We start from the raw sequence: 21,417 nt of genomic DNA on the forward strand, positions 1-21,417 counted from the left end.
GTGAGCGTAGACAGAGTGAATCGTTACTTCACCGAAGGACGGTACGCTTCGAAGCAGTAGATCCGCTGCTACTTTTTTAGCAGCCACACACTAAACACTAAAATAGTCGTAAAGTGTTTTGAAGCCTCCTCCACAAAAGGATCCCGCCGAATATTAATTTAACTTTGGGTTCATATAGCCAAAGCGCTACTTAATATACGTAGGCCTTAGTTCATATTATTTTTTTTTTTAATTAATCAAATTTTTAATATTAATACTTGTTCCCAACAATTTATTTAGTGAACACATTTTGCTGTTTCACATGAACAAAATTACATTTACAATAAGGGAAAATTTTCGAAGATGTGAGATTTTCCCCATGTGAAATTCGTGATATGAGAAACCCAAATGAGTTAGTTTTTCATCGGAAATATCGTTTGTATGAAGTTTGCCATAAGGCTGAATATGAATTAAAATTAGTATTTTGTATGTTCCTTATGTGGCGGAGGGAGCTTCAACAGTCTTCAAAACTATTTTAGCGTTTTTAAAGTGCTAAAGAAGTAGCAGCTGATCTACTGCTGCGAAGCGTAGCGTCCTTCAGATTAATGACAATTCGGGAAATTGTAGGAATACACATGTCAGTCTTATCGACAGGAGAATAGAAACAAGTAGGAGCACTACCTATCCTATTGTGATTTTCTTCTGGACAGTTGGGCTTTAGCTGAACTGCACAAGCGCTAGTCAGTAGCAAGATCTTCTGACCCAAGGATAATCTCGACATCTTGGGAGCTCTTTGCCCTCAGTAATATTTTTTTTTTATTTTATCAATATATATTATATTGTTAAAGTTAAAAAAGGCGGGTTAATGTAAACAAATACATGTATTGTTTACTATTTTATTGTCAAAAGCGGGTATGTCAAATACTTAGTTCACTTTGTTGAATACACTTTGGTCAAATGTAGCTACTTCAGTAATGAAGTTTTACAGTCATGAAGTTTCAACCCTGAATACTGTAATACCGTCCCATTGTATGGCGGTAACGAAAATATCTAATTTAATTGAATATAGTTTCAACTGTTTATAATATTTCTATATTTATTGTGACTTTCTTCTGTCGTTACATGCAGTATAAAACTATTCCAATTTTTGAGGTTATCCGTAATTTTTGTGGTTAGCTGTTACTTTATTATTTTAGATCTTACTCGCTGATGTTAATTTTTACTCTGCTTTTTTTTAAATGCCTCGAAAGCGGAAATCTGGTCTATCCAAAAATTCATTCAAATCAAGAAACTTCGGCTCACGCAGAGCTGAGAAGACAACAACAAGCAGAGCGACAAAGAGTTTTGAGAGCAGCTGAAACGCCTCTTCAGGCACGAATTCGTTTAGAAAGACAAGCTGCACTGCAGACAACTAGAAGAGCGATAGAAACACCAGAACAATCGGTAGTGGTAGACTCTTCTTTCTCGATGCACCAGGAGTAACTGGAAAAACGTTTTTACTTAACTTATTATTAATGTCCGTCAGAAAAGACCAAAAAGAAGCAGTTGCCGTAGCTTCGTCGGGTATTGCCGTGATGCTATTAAACGGCGGTCGTTCGGCACATTCCGTTTTAAAATTACCATTGAATTTGGCATAGGAAGATTCGCCCATTTGTAATTTTAGTAAAAATAGTTCACGAGGTAGAGTGCTGCGAGAATGCAAGCTTTTAGCAACAACAATTGTATAGTGATCAGTGGTTGTGTGCAAGAGCAATATTAGCACCAAGAAATGAAATCGTTAATAGGATCAACACTGACATTTTAAAGGAGGTTCAGGGAGAAATGAAGGAATATTTGTCAATGGATACAATTATGGATACGGAACTAAGTAGTTCATATCCTGTGGAGTTTTTAAATTCACTTGAACTATCGGGTGTACCGTCACATAAACTTAAATTGAAACTAAGCATATATTAAAGTGTTGAAACTTCTGTCTGTAGTAATTTTTAAAAATTGTTGATCTCAGCCAAACAATCAAATTTAGTTATCATATTGACTCATTTCTATTATTATACCCTTACCCTTTATCTCTCTTACTTATTTAATACCTCCACTGCGGGCGAAGCCGCGGGTAAAAAGCTAGTAAAATAATAAAAATAAAAATTCATGGGAATGCTTTATTCACATTAAGTTTATATTAAGGCTGATTAGGATTTGAGCACAAAAATCGCGGTCATAATCCAGAGCGTATTTCGTACCTTCTACGCTGCCTTATTTGTCAAAACCGAAGACGTTGGCGTCGTCAACAATGTTTGAAATCGTTTTGCCATGAACGACGTTGTTTTGCAGAATTTCACCACTAATTAGCCCATTTTACACACTTGTGTACATCCCTATAACTCATTGTGATAAATAGGAACGCCTGAATTTCTTGTTTCATTTCGTTAAAATCTTACAACGAAATCAAAATTTGGTACGGATACAGGAGGCTCGTTGTCGTTCATAAATGTTTCTGATAACATCAATGCCACAAGACAAAATTAGAAATGAAGTTCATAAACCTCACGCTGTCAGATAAAACGATATAACTCCTCATCGCTGGTGCTAATACTTTCGATTTGCAAAGAAAGTAAATGAAGACTGACTACAGAAATGATCCTGTGAAGTGTAGTCTTAACTTTTCAACGGCCAACGCAGAGTTTTTCAACCAAAAGTCGCACAAAATAGTTGAGAATTCGCAGAAATTAAACATAAACGAAAGAAAAACAAATATTGCATACAAACATACATATGCGTACACATGTGAATATGTCACCAACCAAAAATTTAACCATTATTCTACAAAAACAAGAATTGCTCAAAAAGCATAAGCATGGCAAGTGCTTTAAGTTCTCTGCTTTACTCTCATTCACTCTCTCTCTCTCGCGTTAATTGTTCAACGCTATTCCCTCTCCACTGAAGCGTTAAACAATTATCGCAACCTTTTCCGAAGTCGTATAAGAAGTATAACCTCTAAAATTAACTTAATAACATCCAAAATCAGCTCATTTATTGCCCATAATGCGGAAAGAAAGTTCGCCGCTGGGTCAGCTAGTATAAAATATATAAAACATTAAAGTTGAAAATTTTAAAATATTTAAAAATAGGAAACATAAAATCTAACCCTGTGTCAGCTGACTATCTGTTAAGTCACCAGTAGATTCCAACATAAGATTTCCTATAAGAGACTTGATTGAGCAATTGAGCTCAAAATGGCATGATAAATAAAAATTGTTTTGCAAATTATGTATCTAGAAAATTTCCATTTCCTTCTCCAAATCAGAACTCAACAAAAAGTCAACGAAAATCAGATCTGTGATCAATCCAACCATTTGGCCTAATGTCGTGTTGCAATCGGGTAATCAAAACGGCTTCAACAGAAGAGAGCTACCAATCTTCTAAAGAACAGCAAACTACCAAAGAAGCCATCATACATCCTTTATACGCTAGACAGACGACAGAGTTAACTCGGATTAACTGCGCTTTTAATTAGTTCCAATTTCGTGGGTGCCAGACGGCAGCAAAGCGAGTTATAAACTCCCATAACAGCTGATTGGCAATAATATTTCCATTTTGGTGAAATAAAATTGGATAGAAAGGGATATTGCGGTTGTTAGCCGCACAACTAGTACAAAATCACTAATTATTAAAAAAATATACAAAAATACGTTATTATTAAAACTTCCATTTTAGAAAAAATTAGCAAGCGTATGTTTTTGTTTACATTTAATTGCATATTTTCATTCACAATAGATAAAAAGCGGCCATGTTTAACAATGTTGCCAACGAAAATACCACGAACTTCCACTAACTGTCTAAAATTTTGAGGATTAAATGGGAGTTAGCAAACGGAGTTAACTGAGATAACTCTCGAATTAACCTCGATTAAAGCAGTTAACCCGAATTAACGATGCCGTCTGTCAGGGGTATTAGCGTGTTCAAATTTAAATCATATTTATGTAGCTACACAGATTGCCTTTTGAAACATTCACCACAATATACTTACTGATTTATACCTTAATGAAACTTTGTACATATATTACATATATTCCTTGTCACCATTACAGATTTGGTTTTGCAGAAGAGCGAAATGGGAGGAAGGAGTTATAGCACTTTAGAGATTTTGAATTATCACTATTTTGTGGGCGTGGCAGTGGTTCGATAGTTATATATATATATTCGTCGTAGAAACCGCTTTAAGCGATTATAGCCGAATCCACCAGAGCGCGCCACTCGCGCCACTTCACTGGAAGCACCAAGTGAAACCAGTTGCCAATGTTCATAGGACCAGTAATCTTACGCAAAACCTTTCTCTCGAAAACCCCAAGAGTCGTCTCATCGGATGTTGTCATCGTCCACGCTTCGGCGCCATAACTCAGGACGGGAGTAATGAGCGACTTGTAGAGTTTGATTTTTATTCGTCGAGAGAGGACTTTACTTTGCAATTGCCTACTCAGTCCAAAGTAACACCTGTTGGCAAGACTGATTCTGCGTTGGAATTCGAGGCTGACATTTTGGTGTTGTTAACGCTGGTTCCCAAGTAGTCGAAAATATCTACTACTTCAAAGGTATGACTGTCAACAGTGACGTGGGAGCCAAGACGCGAGTGCACTGACTGTTTGCCTTTGTATACGTTTGTATACGTTTTTTATTTCGATCCAAAAGTTTGCATTACAAAATTTATTGCTCGAAGTGGTAAACTTTACTTATTGAAAAAGGATTAAATATCACAATTATCTTGGTCTGGTTTTCTTTTAGAGCAGTGCGTTAGTTCATATTTAGTGAATTTATACCAAGTTTGATTTTTAATTTTTATTTTTTTTTTCGCTTTACGGCCAATGCAAGGTTTATATAAAAACGAATATTTTTTGCAATAATGAAATTAAATACTTTTAAAATATATAGAAAAAGAAAGTTGCTTTCTTATTTAAGCAGTACCTTGTGAAAAATTAATGTTTTAATTGAAAGTATTGTCTTGCCCGTTAAAGGGCTAAAGGGGTCATCCCATGTGAGGGCCTATTTAACATATATTTAGACAGTAAATATACATACAGTTGATCTCCTTTTTACACGGTTTTTTTTTTGCACGGTTTTTTTTTACACGGTGTTTTTGAACACTTCCCAGTTACCATTTTTACACGGATTTTTTATTTTAATTGTATACTTTTTTGCAATAAAATCAAAATTCCATCCGTCAATACGTCACAAATCCTTTGCTGTTAATAGAATTTAATAAATTCTAAATTAGGTTTAAACTAAAAAATATAAATCTTAGATTCGAAAGCCAGTGAAAAGGTTGCAAAAATTTCAATACGTAAACAAATAAATGAAGCTGTATGAAAAAGTAAGAAAAAAGAAGACACAGCGATTAATGACGGAACTTTGAAAAGTATTATTTTTTTACCATTCCCAGAATAGTTGTTGTTTGTTCCTTCTAACAGTAATATGTACATACATATAATACCAGAAAAGTCTATAACAACAACAACAGTGAAAATTCTCACTGAACGAATAGATAGAATTTCATATAAAATTAGATATTTTTTACACGTTTTCTATTTTTTGCACGGTTTTTTTTTTACACGAGTAATTTACTGTCCCAGTTAACCGTGCAAAAAGGAGATCAACTGTATATGGGTGTTCTATTCTGTAAACTTAATTTTGAGTTTTTTAGTTTTTTCATATAACACCGTACGTCACTCGGCTGGGTATTTACTCAAACTTAATTTTTATGGGAGATTGAGTCATAAGTAAAAAAGGTTAGCTTCTCAAAAATTATTTTTTGAAATTTAAAATTTTTAATTATTTCAAAGATCCAACCTCGACTGCTTATATGCCAATTGAATAAGAAAGTAATATTATGTTTACATATGAAAATAATCTCGTTCTAAGCTCGTTCAATAACCTAACCGTTTACATATAGCCAAATGAGATTATCAATTGTCAAACGTGTTGCATTTGTTGTTGTATACCACATGCATATTTCTCTCGCTGTTGGCCATTTTTGTTTACATTTTCATTTGACATTTCTCCTCTTATTCGCAAAATTATCGATAAACCTAGGAATAACACCGAAAATCTAGTTGTATAAAACAAGATAATTTTATAATCTCGGATTATCCAAAGAGCAATTTTGTATGGGAAATCTCGTTTCTTAATTACAGATTATCGAGTTAAGCTAGTAAATGGAGACAATCTCGTTAGATGTCAACATAGTATAAGGTAGATTATGCCCGTATTTTTACTTTTTTCCGATTTTGAATTTGTAGATACAGGATCAGATTCACCATAGAATTCGGGCATTGCAATCTCTCGAAGATGCAGAACATAAGTTTTTACAAATATAAAATTGACCAACATGGAGGAACAATTTGATCGACGTCAAGAGATCAATGAAGCAATGAGAAGAGCAATACTTCAAGATCTGCAACTACTACTGCATGAACATCAGCATTGGTTAGGTTTTTTAAGAGTGCTTTGGAACGCATGCCAATTGGTGACTACAAAGTCATGATCAGAGCAACAAATATCTGAAATCCATCGTTCATATGACACATTGCAATACCCGCTGATGTTTTGCCAAGGAGAAGATGTTGTTTTAATATTAACCCATTACCGCCTGCTGTACACGCTTGTGTACAGCTCTTGTTGGCACGATTTCGTAAAGCCACGTAAAATAATTTTTAAATTAATTTTTTTAAGCTTTATAGGCCCAGCAATTACAAATGTGTAACATTTTCCGAATTATATGGAAATAAATGCCTTTTTTATGTTTGAAATGTGGCTTGTGCGTTTCACGTCATTTTCAGATATATTCAATCTTATTGTAAACTTCATGTGAAACGATATTCTGAATGAAAGAACTTACACATTTTGGTTTTTTGTATGATGATTTTTTATTTCCACACGAAAGAAAATTTCGTATCATGAATTTCGTGTGAATGAAAACTTATATTCAAATTTCGGCATTGTGACACACATGTTTTTGTTTTGATATTTTTATTATTCGTATTGGAACTATAAATGAAGATTCCTTTTATAAAGCCTGTTTTAGCATAAAAGCATAAATTATCCACATAAAAATGTTCAGGGCTGGCCCGACTTGCATTCTCCACCACTGAAAAATATGTAATAGTATATTTGAAAGAATACTTTAATAAAATAACTAGAACGGACGCACATTGGATAACAGTTTAACAATCTTGTTCTATTCTGCAATCGATTTCAATGGTGGCCCAATGATATCCATGGAATCATATTACTGTTCCACAATGCATCCACTTTTTCCATATTTTCTATGTAAAAGCTGTTTACTATATCAGGATTTTCCATAAAAAACTTCAACTGTGTTTTGTTAATATACCTTAGGTTAGGTTTAATGGCTGTTCCCCACATGAGGAGAAATATGTACACAAGGATAGTTCTTTGGGAAATCAGAAAAAATCCTAATAGCGCAATGAACCTACTACAAATCGGCATATGTTGTTTTCCTCTAAATTCACTAATTTGCAAGGATGTTCAAAAAAAGAGAGATCGCAGAAATTTTAGTATTGATGTTGAGATGATTTCATCTCGACTTCCTCTAGAAAACTTCTGCAGCTAGCACCCGATAAAATGTTTAATGACGAAGAGCTCCCTAGACTTCTTACGATTTTCCATGGGTCAGAAGGATCTTACGGCTGACCAGCGCTAGCCCAGCTCAGCTGAAGCCCAACTGTCCAGAAGATCACAAGGGCATAGGTAGTGCTCCCGCTTGTTCCTTTCTACTGTAATTAAGGCTGGCGTGCCTAGCGTTGGAAGCTCATTAGCCTTACTTTATTAGCCAGGATTCCTCCGTGACCAGGCTCCCAAACTAGTCTAATCGTGTAGATATAACTGGTATCGACAGAAAGTGAGCGTAGACAGAGTGAATCGTTACTTCACCGAAGGACGGTACGCTTCGAAGCAGTAGATCCGCTGCTACTTTTTTAGCAGCCACACACTAAACACTAAAATAGTCGTAAAGTGTTTTGAAGCCTCCTCCAAAAAGGATCCCGCCGAATATTAATTTAACTTTGGGTTCATATAGCCAAAGTGCTACTTAATATACGTAGGCCTTAGTTCATATTATTTTTTTTTTTAATTAATCAAATTTTTAATATTAATACTTGTTCCCAACAATTTATTTAGTGAACAAATTTTGCTGTTTCACATGAACAAAATTACATTTACAATAAGGGAAAATTTTCGAAGATGTGAGATTTTCCCCATGTGAAATTCGTGATATGAGAAACCCAAATGAGTTAGTTTTTCATCGGAAATATCGTTTGTATGAAGTTTACCATAAGGCTGAATATGAATTAAAATTAGTATTTTGTATGTTCCTTATGTGGCGGAGGGAGCTTCAACAGTCTTCAAAACTATTTTAGCGTTTTTAAAGTGCTAAAAAAGTAGCAGCTGATCTACTGCTGCGAAGCGTAGCGTCCTTCAGATTAATGACAATTCGGGAAATTGTAGGAATACACATGTCAGTCTTATCGACAGGAGAATAGAAACAAGTAGGAGCACTACCTATCCTATTGTGATTTTCTTCTGGACAGTTGGGCTTTAGCTGAACTGCACAAGCGCTAGTCAGTAGCAAGATCTTCTGACCCAAGGATAATCTCGACATCTTACGAATTCTCGACATCTTGGGAGCTCTTTGCCCTCAGTAATATTTTTTTTCTTAGTTGAAGGAGTTATTATGCCATTAAAAATTGGAACTGGGTTGCCAGTTTGGGTGGGTGGGAAGAAGATGAGGCTTTATAAACGGAGTCTTCATTTTTAGCCCCAATACGAATCATCAAAAAACAAAAACAAAAATAATTGTGACAGAATATCGAATATAAGTTTTCATTCATACGAAATTCATGATACGAAGGTACTAGAAGCAACATAGGGTACTTTATATTAAAAAAAATTTACGAAAGGTAAAACAATTGTTTCTCAAAAAATCGTCAAATGCAAAGTGTATTCAACAAAGTGAATCAGGTATATGACATATCACAATTTTTTACCCGAATGTGACATGTTTGTTGCCATTGATTTAACCCATACATTTATTCAAAAATTCAAATTTCGAAATTCAAAAGTAAACAAATTTCAAACCAAAAAAAAATATTTTTTAAATGAATAAAAGAAAATGCCGAATACTTTCTGCTTAGGCAAAACAACTCATGGAAGCAATTTACTAAGGTTTTGTGCTCCAACTGACAAATTGAAAACAATTTTATCAATATATATTATATTGTTAAAGTTAAAAAAGGCGGGTTAATGTAAACAAATACATGTATTGTTTACTATTTTATTGTCAAAAGCGGGTATGTCAAATACTTAGTTCACTTTGTTGAATACACTTTGGTCAAATGTAGCTACTTCAGTAATGAAGTTTTACAGTCATGAAGTTTCAACCCTGAATACTGTAATACCGTCCCATTGTATGGCGGTAACGAAAATATCTAATTTAATTGAATATAGTTTCAACTGTTTATAATATTTCTATATTTATTGTGACTTTCTTCTGTCGTTACATGCAGTATAAAACTATTCCAATTTTTGAGGTTATCCGTAATTTTTGTGGTTAGCTGTTACTTTATTATTTTAGATCTTACTCGCTGATGTTAATTTTTACTCTGCTTTTTTTTAAATGCCTCGAAAGCGGAAATCTGGTCTATCCAAAAATTCATTCAAATCAAGAAACTTCGGCTCACGCAGAGCTGAGAAGACAACAACAAGCAGAGCGACAAAGAGTTTTGAGAGCAGCTGAAACGCCTCTTCAGGCACGAATTCGTTTAGAAAGACAAGCTGCACCGCAGACAACTAGAAGAGCGATAGAAACACCAGAACAATCGGTAGTGGTAGACTCTTCTTTCTCGATGCACCAGGAGTAACTGGAAAAACGTTTTTACTTAACTTATTATTAATGTCCGTCAGAAAAGACCAAAAAGAAGCAGTTGCCGTAGCTTCGTCGGGTATTGCCGTGATGCTATTAAACGGCGGTCGTTCGGCACATTCCGTTTTAAAATTACCATTGAATTTGGCATAGGAAGATTCGCCCATTTGTAATTTTAGTAAAAATAGTTCACGAGGTAGAGTGCTGCGAGAATGCAAGCTTTTAGCAACAACAATTGTATAGTGATCAGTGGTTGTGTGCAAGAGCAATATTAGCACCAAGAAATGAAATCGTTAATAGGATCAACACTGACATTTTAAAGGAGGTTCAGGGAGAAATGAAGGAATATTTGTCAATGGATACAATTATGGATACGGAACTAAGTAGTTCATATCCTGTGGAGTTTTTAAATTCACTTGAACTATCGGGTGTACCGTCACATAAACTTAAATTGAAACTAAGCATATATTAAAGTGTTGAAACTTCTGTCTGTAGTAATTTTTAAAAATTGTTGATCTCAGCCAAACAATCAAATTTAGTTATCATATTGACTCATTTCTATTATTATACCCTTACCCTTTATCTCTCTTACTTATTTAATACCTCCACTGCGGGCGAAGCCGCGGGTAAAAAGCTAGTAAAATAATAAAAATAAAAATTCATGGGAATGCTTTATTCACATTAAGTTTATATTAAGGCTGATTAGGATTTGAGCACAAAAATCGCGGTCATAATCCAGAGCGTATTTCGTACCTTCTACGCTGCCTTATTTGTCAAAACCGAAGACGTTGGCGTCGTCAACAATGTTTGAAATCGTTTTGCCATGAACGACGTTGTTTTGCAGAATTTCACCACTAATTAGCCCATTTTACACACTTGTGTACATCCCTATAACTCATTGTGATAAATAGGAACGCCTGAATTTCTTGTTTCATTTCGTTAAAATCTTACAACGAAATCAAAATTTGGTACGGATACAGGAGGCTCGTTGTCGTTCATAAATGTTTCTGATAACATCAATGCCACAAGACAAAATTAGAAATGAAGTTCATAAACCTCACGCTGTCAGATAAAACGATATAACTCCTCATCGCTGGTGCTAATACTTTCGATTTGCAAAGAAAGTAAATGAAGACTGACTACAGAAATGATCCTGTGAAGTGTAGTCTTAACTTTTCAACGGCCAACGCAGAGTTTTTCAACCAAAAGTCGCACAAAATAGTTGAGAATTCGCAGAAATTAAACATAAACGAAAGAAAAACAAATATTGCATACAAACATACATATGCGTACACATGTGAATATGTCACCAACCAAAAATTTAACCATTATTCTACAAAAACAAGAATTGCTCAAAAAGCATAAGCATGGCAAGTGCTTTAAGTTCTCTGCTTTACTCTCATTCACTCTCTCTCTCTCTCGCGTTAATTGTTCAACGCTATTCCCTCTCCACTGAAGCGTTAAACAATTATCGCAACCTTTTCCGAAGTCGTATAAGAAGTATAACCTCTAAAATTAACTTAATAACATCCAAAATCAGCTCATTTATTGCCCATAATGCGGAAAGAAAGTTCGCCGCTGGGTCAGCTAGTATAAAATATATAAAACATTAAAGTTGAAAATTTTAAAATATTTAAAAATAGGAAACATAAAATCTAACCCTGTGTCAGCTGACTATCTGTTAAGTCACCAGTAGATTCCAACATAAGATTTGATTGAGCAATTGAGCTCAAAATGGCATGATAAATAAAAATTGTTTTGCAAATTATGTATCTAGAAAATTTCCATTTCCTTCTCCAAATCAGAACTCAACAAAAAGTCAACGAAAATCAGATCTGTGATCAATCCAACCATTTGGCCTAATGTCGTGTTGCAATCGGGTAATCAAAACGGCTTCAACAGAAGAGAGCTACCAATCTTCTAAAGAACAGCAAACTACCAAAGAAGCCATCATACATCCTTTATACGCTAGACAGACGACAGAGTTAACTCGGATTAACTGCGCTTTTAATTAGTTCCAATTTCGTGGGTGCCAGACGGCAGCAAAGCGAGTTATAAACTCCCATAACAGCTGATTGGCAATAATATTTCCATTTTGGTGAAATAAAATTGGATAGAAAGGGATATTGCGGTTGTTAGCCGCACAACTAGTACAAAATCACTAATTATTAAAAAAATATACAAAAATACGTTATTATTAAAACTTCCATTTTAGAAAAAATTAGCAAGCGTATGTTTTTGTTTACATTTAATTGCATATTTTCATTCACAATAGATAAAAAGCGGCCATGTTTAACAATGTTGCCAACGAAAATACCACGAACTTCCACTAACTGTCTAAAATTTTGAGGATTAAATGGGAGTTAGCAAACGGAGTTAACTGAGATAACTCTCGAATTAACCTCGATTAAAGCAGTTAACCCGAATTAACGATGCCGTCTGTCAGGGGTATTAGCGTGTTCAAATTTAAATCATATTTATGTAGCTACACAGATTGCCTTTTGAAACATTCACCACAATATACTTACTGATTTATACCTTAATGAAACTTTGTACATATATTACATATATTCCTTGTCACCATTACAGATTTGGTTTTGCAGAAGAGCGAAATGGGAGGAAGGAGTTATAGCACTTTAGAGATTTTGAATTATCACTATTTTGTGGGCGTGGCAGTGGTTCGATAGTTATATATATATATTCGTCGTAGAAACCGCTTTAAGCGATTATAGCCGAATCCACCAGAGCGCGCCACTCGCGCCACTTCACTGGAAGCACCAAGTGAAACCAGTTGCCAATGTTCATAGGACCAGTAATCTTACGCAAAACCTTTCTCTCGAAAACCCCAAGAGTCGTCTCATCGGATGTTGTCATCGTCCACGCTTCGGCGCCATAACTCAGGACGGGAGTAATGAGCGACTTGTAGAGTTTGATTTTTATTCGTCGAGAGAGGACTTTACTTTGCAATTGCCTACTCAGTCCAAAGTAACACCTGTTGGCAAGACTGATTCTGCGTTGGAATTCGAGGCTGACATTTTGGTGTTGTTAACGCTGGTTCCCAAGTAGTCGAAAATATCTACTACTTCAAAGGTATGACTGTCAACAGTGACGTGGGAGCCAAGACGCGAGTGCACTGACTGTTTGCCTTTGTATACGTTTGTATACGTTTTTTATTTCGATCCAAAAGTTTGCATTACAAAATTTATTGCTCGAAGTGGTAAACTTTACTTATTGAAAAAGGATTAAATATCACAATTATCTTGGTCTGGTTTTCTTTTAGAGCAGTGCGTTAGTTCATATTTAGTGAATTTATACCAAGTTTGATTTTTAATTTTTATTTTTTTTTTCGCTTTACGGCCAATGCAAGGTTTATATAAAAACGAATATTTTTTGCAATAATGAAATTAAATACTTTTAAAATATATAGAAAAAGAAAGTTGCTTTCTTATTTAAGCAGTACCTTGTGAAAAATTAATGTTTTAATTGAAAGTATTGTCTTGCCCGTTAAAGGGCTAAAGGGGTCATCCCATGTGAGGGCCTATTTAACATATATTTAGACAGTAAATATACATACAGTTGATCTCCTTTTTACACGGTTTTTTTTTTGCACGGTTTTTTTTTACACGGTGTTTTTGAACACTTCCCAGTTACCATTTTTACACGGTTTTACTTTTTTTACACGGATTTTTTATTGTAATTGTATACTTTTTTGCAATAAAATCAAAATTCCATCCGTCAATACGTCACAAATCCTTTGCTGTTAATAGAATTTAATAAATTCTAAATTAGGTTTAAACTAAAAAATATAAATCTTAGATTCGAAAGCCAGTGAAAAGGTTGCAAAAATTTCAATACGTAAACAAATAAATGAAGCTGTATGAAAAAGTAAGAAAAAAGAAGACACAGCGATTAATGACGGAACTTTGAAAAGTATTATTTTTTTACCATTCCCAGAATAGTTGTTGTTTGTTCCTTCTAACAGTAATATGTACATACATATAATACCAGAAAAGTCTATAACAACAACAACAGTGAAAATTCTCACTGAACGAATAGATAGAATTTCATATAAAATTAGATATTTTTTACACGTTTTCTATTTTTTGCACGGTTTTTTTTTTTACACGAGTAATTTACTGTCCCAGTTAACCGTGCAAAAAGGAGATCAACTGTATATGGGTGTTCTATTCTGTAAACTTAATTTTGAGTTTTTTAGTTTTTTCATATAACACCGTACGTCACTCGGCTGGGTATTTACTCAAACTTAATTTTTATGGGAGATTGAGTCATAAGTAAAAAAGGTTAGTTTCTCAAAAATTATTTTTTGAAATTTAAAATTTTTAATTATTTCAAAGATCCAACCTCGACTGCTTATATGCCAATTGAATAAGAAAGTAATATTATGTTTACATATGAAAATAATCTCGTTCTAAGCTCGTTCAATAACCTAACCGTTTACATATAGCCAAATGAGATTATCAATTGTCAAACGTGTTGCATTTGTTGTTGTATACCACATGCATATTTCTCTCGCTGTTGGCCATTTTTGTTTACATTTTCATTTGACATTTCTCCTCTTATTCGCAAAATTATCGATAAACCTAGGAATAACACCGAAAATCTAGTTGTATAAAACAAGATAATTTTATAATCTCGGATTATCCAAAGAACAATTTTGTATGGGAAATCTCGTTTCTTAATTACAGATTATCGAGTTAAGCTAGTAAATGGAGACAATCTCGTTAGATGTCAACATAGTATAAGGTAGATTATGCCCGTATTTTTACTTTTTTCCGATTTTGAATTTGTAGATACAGGATCAGATTCACCATAGAATTCGGGCATTGCAATCTCTCGAAGATGCAGAACATAAGTTTTTACAAATATAAAATTGACCAACATGGAGGAACAATTTGATCGACGTCAAGAGATCAATGAAGCAATGAGAAGAGCAATACTTCAAGATCTGCAACTACTACTGCAAGAACATCAGCATTGGTTAGGTTTTTTAAGAGTGCTTTGGAACGCATGCCAATTGGTGACTACAAAGTCGTGATCAGAGCAACAAATATCTGAAATCCATCGTTCATATGACACATTGCAATACCCGCTGATGTTTTGCCAAGGAGAAGATGTTGTTTTAATATTAACCCATTACCGCCTGCTGTACACGCTTGTGTACAGCTCTTGTTGGCACGATTTCGTAAAGCCACGTAAAATAATTTTTAAATTAATTTTTTTAAGCTTTATAGGCCAAGCAATTACAAATGTGTAACATTTTCCGAATTATATGGAAATAAATGCCTTTTTTATGTTTGAAATGTGGCTTGTGCGTTTCACGTCATTTTCAGATATATTCAATCTTATTGTAAACTTCATGTGAAACGATATTCTGAATGAAAGAACTTACACATTTTGGTTTTTTGTATAATGATTTTTTATTTCCACACGAAAGAAAATTTCGTATCATGAATTTCGTGTGAATGAAAACTTATATTCAAATTTCGGCATTGTAACACACATGTTTTTGTTTTGATATTTTTATTATTCGTATTGGAACTATAAATGAAGATTCCTTTTATAAAGCCTGTTTTAGCATAAAAGCATAAATTATCCACATAAAAATGTTCAGGGCTGGCCCGACTTGCATTCTCCACCACTGAAAAATATGTAATAGTATATTTGAAAGAATACTTTAATAAAATAACTAGAACGGACGCACATTGGATAACAGTTTAACAATCTTGTTCTATTCTGCAATCGATTTCAATGGTGGCCCAATGATATCCATGGAATCATATTACTGTTCCACAATGCATCCACTTTTTCCATATTTTCTATGTAAAAGCTGTTTACTATATCAGGATTTTCCATAAAAAACTTCAACTGTGTTTTGTTAATATACCTTAGGTTAGGTTTAATGGCTGTTCCCCACATGAGGAGAAATATGTACACAAGGATAGTTCTTTGGGAAATCAGAAAAAATCCTAATAGCGCAATGAACCTACTACAAATCGGCATATGTTGTTTTCCTCTAAATTCACTAATTTGCAAGGATGTTCAAAAAAAGAGAGATCGCAGAAATTTTAGTATTGATGTTGAGATGATTTCATCTCGACTTCCTCTAGAAAACTTCTGCAGCTAGCACCCGATAAAATGTTTAATGACGAAGAGCTCCCTAGACTTCTTACGATTTTCCATGGGTCAGAAGGATCTTACGGCTGACCAGCGCTAGCCCAGCTCAGCTGAAGCCCAACTGTCCAGAAGATCACAAGGGCATAGGTAGTGCTCCCGCTTGTTCCTTTCTACTGTAATTAAGGCTGGCGTGCCTAGCGTTGGAAGCTCATTAGCCTTACTTTATTAGCCAGGATTCCTCCGTGACCAGGCTCCCAAACTAGTCTAATCGAGTAGATATAACTGGTATCGACAGAAAGTGAGCGTAGACAGAGTGAATCGTTACTTCACCGAAGGACGGTACGCTTCGAAGCAGTAGATCCGCTGCTACTTTTTTAGCAGCCACACACTAAACACTAAAATAGTCGTAAAGTGTTTTGAAGCCTCCTCCACAAAAGGATCCCGCCGAATATTAATTTAACTTTGGGTTCATATAGCCAAAGCGCTACTTAATATACGTAGGCCTTAGTTCATATTATTTTTTTTTTTTAATTAATCAAATTTTTAATATTAATACTTGTTCCCAACAATTTATTTAGTGAACACATTTTGCTGTTTCACATGAACAAAATTACATTTACAATAAGGGAAAATTTTCGAAGATGTGAGATTTTCCCCATGTGAAATTCGTGATATGAGAAACCCAAATGAGTTAGTTTTTCATCGGAAATATCGTTTGTATGAAGTTTGCCATAAGGCTGAATATGAATTAAAATTAGTATTTTGTATGTTCCTTATGTGGCGGAGGGAGCTTCAACAGTCTTCAAAACTATTTTAGCGTTTTTAAAGTGCCAAAGAAGTAGCAGCTGATCTACTGCTGCGAAGCGTAGCGTCCTTCAGATTAATGACAATTCGGGAAATTGTAGGAATACACATGTCAGTCTTATCGACAGGAGAATAGAAACAAGTAGGAGCACTACCTATCCTATTGTGATTTTCTTCTGGACAGTTGGGCTTTAGCTGAACTGCACAAGCGCTAGTCAGTAGCAAGATCTTCTGACCCAAGGATAATCTCGACATCTTACGAATTCTCGACATCTTGGGAGCTCTTTGCCCTCAGTAATATTTTTTTTCTTAGTTGAAGGAGTTATTATGCCATTAAAAATTGGAACTGGGTTGCCAGTTTGGGTGGGTGGGAAGAAGATGAGGCTTTATAAACGGAGTCTTCATTTTTAGCCCCAATACGAATCATCAAAAAACAAAAACAAAAATAATTGTGACAGAATATCGAATATAAGTTTTCATTCATACGAAATTCATGATACGAAATTTTCTTTCGTGTGGAAATAAAAATTCATGGGAATGCTTTATTCACATGAAGTTTATATTAAGGCTGATTAGGATTTGAGCACAAAAATCGCGGTCATAATCCAGAGCGTATTTCGTACCTTCTACGCTGCCTTATTTGTCAAAACCGAAGACGTTGGCGTCGTCAACAATGTTTGAAATCGTTTTGCCATGAACGACGTTGTTTTGCAGAATTTCACCACTAATTAGCCCATTTTACACACTTGTGTACACCCCTATAACTCATTGTGATAAATAGGAACGCCTGAATTTCTTGTTTCATTTCGTTAAAATCTTACAACGAAATCAAAATTTGGTACGGATACAGGAGGCTCGTTGTCGTTCATAAATGTTTCTGATAACATCAATGCCACAAGACAAAATTAGAAATGAAGTTCATAAACCTCACGCTGTCAGATAAAACGATATAACTCCTCATCGCTGGTGCTAATACTTTCGATTTGCAAAGAAAGTAAATGAAGACTGACTACAGAAATGATCCTGTGAAGTGTAGTCTTAACTTTTCAACGGCCAACGCAGAGTTTTTCAATCAAAAGTCGCACAAAATAGTTGAGAATTCGCAGAAATTAAACATAAACGAAAGAAAAACAAATATTGCATACAAACATACATATGCGTACACATGTGAAACAAACCAAAAATTTAACCAATGTTCTACAAAAACAAGAATTGAAGAATTCAAAAAGCATAAGCATGGCAAGTGCTTTAAGTTCTCTGCTTTACTCTCATTCACTCTCTCTCGCGTTAATTGTTCAACGCTATTCCCTCTCCACTGAAGCGTTAAACAATTATCGCAACCTTTTCCGAAGTCGTATAAGAAGTATAACCTCTAAAATTAACTTAATAACATCCAAAATCAGCTATTTATTGCCCATAATGCGGAAAGAAAGTTCGCCGCTGGGTCAGCTAGTATAAAATATATAAAACATTAAAGTTGAAAATTTTAAAATATTTAAAAATAGGAAACATAAAATCTAACCCTGTGTCAGCTGACTATCTGTTAAGTCACCAGTAGATTCCAACATAAGATTTCCTATAAGAGACTTGATTGAGCAATTGAGCTCAAAATGGCATGATAAATAAAAATTGTTTTGCAAATTATGTATCTAGAAAAGTTCCATTTCCTTCTCCAAATCAGAACTCAACAAAAAGTCAACGAAAATCAGATCTGTGATCAATCCAACCATTTGGCCTAATGTCGTGTTGCAATCGGGTAATCAAAACGGCTTCAACAGAAGAGAGCTACCAATCTTCTAAAGAACAGCAAACTACCAAAGAAGCCATCATACATCCTTTATACGCTAGACAGACGACAGAGTTAACTCGGATTAACTGCGCTTTTAATCAGTTCCAATTTTGTGGGTGACAGACAGCAGCAAAGCGAGTTATAAACTCCCATAACAGCTGATTGGCAATAATATTTCCATTTTGGTGAAATAAAATTGGATAGAAAGGGAATATTGCGGTTGTTAGCCGCACAACTAGTACAAAATCACTAATTATTAAAAAAATATACAAAAATACGTTATTATTAAAACTTCCATTTTAGAAAAAATTAGCAAGCGTATGTTTTTGTTTACATTTAATTGCACATTTTCATTCACAATAGATAAAAAGCGGCCATGTTTAACAATGTTGCCAACGAAAATACCACGAACTTCCACTAACTGTCTAAAATTTTGAGGATTAAATGGGAGTTAGAAAACGGAGTTAACTGAGATAACTCTCGAATTAACCTCGATTAAAGCAGTTAACCCGAATTAACGATGCCGTCTGTCAGGGGTATTAGCGTGTTCAAATTTAAATCATATTTATGTAGCTACACAGATTGCCTTTTGAAACATTCACCACAATATACTTACTGATTTAAACCTTAATGAAACTTTGTACATATATTACATATATTCCTTGTCACCATTACAGATTTGGTTTTGCAGAAGAGCGAAATGGGAGGAAGGAGTTATAGCACTTTAGAGATTTTGAATTATCACTATTTTGTGGGCGTGGCAGTGGTTCGATAGTTATATATATATATATTCGTCGTAGAAACCGCTTTAAGCGATTATAGCCGAATCCACCAGAGCGCGCCACTCGCGCCACTCCACTGGAAGCACCAAGTGAAACCAGTTGCCAATGTTCATAGGACCATAAATCTTACGCAAAACCTTTCTCTCGAAAACCCCAAGAGTCGTCTCATCGGATGTTGTCATCGTCCACGCTTCGGCGCCATAACTCAGGACGGGAGTAATGAGCGACTTGTAGAGTTTGATTTTTATTCGTCGAGAGAGGACTTTAATTTGCAATTGCCTACTCAGTCCAAAGTAACACCTGTTGGCAAGACTGATTCTGCGTTGGAATTCGAGGCTGACATTGTTGGTGTTGTTAACGCTGGTTCCCAAGTAGTCGAAAATATCTACTACTTCAAAGGTATGACTGTCAACAGTGACGTGGGAGCCAAGACGCGAGTGCACTGACTGTTTGTTTGATGACAGGAGATATTTCGTCTTGACCTCATTCACCACCAGACCCATACGCATCGCTTCTTTATCCTGTCTGGAAAAAGCAGAACAAACGGCGATATCAATATCATCGGCTTACGCCAGCAGCTGTACACTCTTGTAGAAGATTGTACCGTCAGTTTACATAGCCATATTAGTTTTGCACAGATATCAAATTCAGACATCGCGGCATAAAGGCAGCTCCTTTTCGTGCTATCGAAGGCAGCTTTAGAATCGATAAAAAGATGGTGAGTATCTATTCATTTCTCTCGGGTCTTTTCCAAGATTTGGCGCATGGTGAATATCTGGTCCATCGTCGATTTTCCAGGTCTAAAGCCACACTGATAAGGTCCAATCAGTTCGTTGACGGTGTGCTTTAGCATTTCACACAATACGCTCGACAAAATTGGAGGAGACTTATACCACGGTAATTGGCGCAGATTGTGGGGTCTCCCTTTTTATGGATTGGGCAGAGCACACTGAGATTCCAATCGTCAGGCATGCTTTCTTCCGACCATATTCTACAAAGAAGCTGATGCATGCACCTTATCAGCTCTTCGCCGCCGTATTTGAATAGCTCGGCCGGTAGTCCATCCGCCACCGCCGCTTTATTGTTCTTCAAGCGGGTAATTGCTATTCGAATTTCTTCATGGTCGGGTAATGGAATATCTTTTCCATCGCCATCGATTGGGGAATCGGGCTCGCCATCTCCTGGTGTTGTACTTTCACTGCCATTCAGCAGGTCGAAGAAGTGTTCCCTCCATAATCCCAGTATGCTCTGGACATCCGTTACTAGATTACCTCCTCGGTCCCCACATGATAATGCTCCGGTCTTGAAAGCTTCTGTAAATTTCCTCATATTTTCATAAAATTTTCGAGCATTACCCATGTCGGCCAGCTTCTCAAGCTTTTCATACTCACGCATTTCGGCCTCTTTCTTTTTACGTCTGCAAATGCGTCTCGTTTCCCTCTTCAGTTCGATATCGATATCCCACCCCGAACGTGTTGTGGTCTTTCGCAACGTTGCGAGGTAGGCAGTCTGTTTTCTCTCCACTGCGGAACGACAACTCTCATCGTACCAACTGGTTTTTGGCGTTGCCGGAGACCAATTGTTTCGGCTGCAGCGGTATGCAATGAGTTTGAGATGCCGTTCCACAGCTCCCTTATATCGAGATGCTGATGAGTGCTCTCAGAGAGCAGGAGTGCAAGTCGAGTAGAAAATCGTTCGGCTGTCGGTTGTGATTGCTGCTTTTCGACATCGAACCTTCCGGGCGATCTTTGCTGCACAGAGGCGAGTGCGTATCTTTGCTGCTACTAGATAATGGTCCGAGTCAATATTTGATCCTCGGAGCGTACGCACGTCTAAAACAGAGGAGAGATGTCTTCCGTCTATCACAACGTGATCGATTTGATTGCGCGTGTTTCGATCAGGGGATAGCCACGTTGCTTGACGAATTTTCTTTTGCTGGAATCTGGTACTAAAGACAACCATATTTCGGGCCCCAGCGAAGTCCATCAGCCTCAGGGCGT

The 21,417-nt window shown here is 35.7% G+C and overlaps 3 pseudogenes; all 3 read right to left on the reverse strand.

Moving 5' to 3' along the window:
• Positions 1 to 2,446: 2,446 nt before the first annotated feature.
• LOC128923259 (small nucleolar RNA U3) lies at positions 2,447 to 2,633 on the reverse strand (annotated as a pseudogene).
• Positions 2,634 to 10,890: 8,257 nt separating this feature from the next.
• LOC128923260 (small nucleolar RNA U3) lies at positions 10,891 to 11,077 on the reverse strand (annotated as a pseudogene).
• A 6,622-nt stretch (positions 11,078 to 17,699) lies between these two features.
• LOC128923261 (small nucleolar RNA U3) lies at positions 17,700 to 17,886 on the reverse strand (annotated as a pseudogene).
• Between the last annotated feature and the right edge of the window lie 3,531 nt (positions 17,887 to 21,417).

This window comes from Zeugodacus cucurbitae, chromosome X, assembly GCF_028554725.1.
Source record: "Zeugodacus cucurbitae isolate PBARC_wt_2022May chromosome X, idZeuCucr1.2, whole genome shotgun sequence".
In the NCBI taxonomy this organism is placed as follows: Eukaryota; Metazoa; Arthropoda; class Insecta; order Diptera; family Tephritidae; genus Zeugodacus; species Zeugodacus cucurbitae.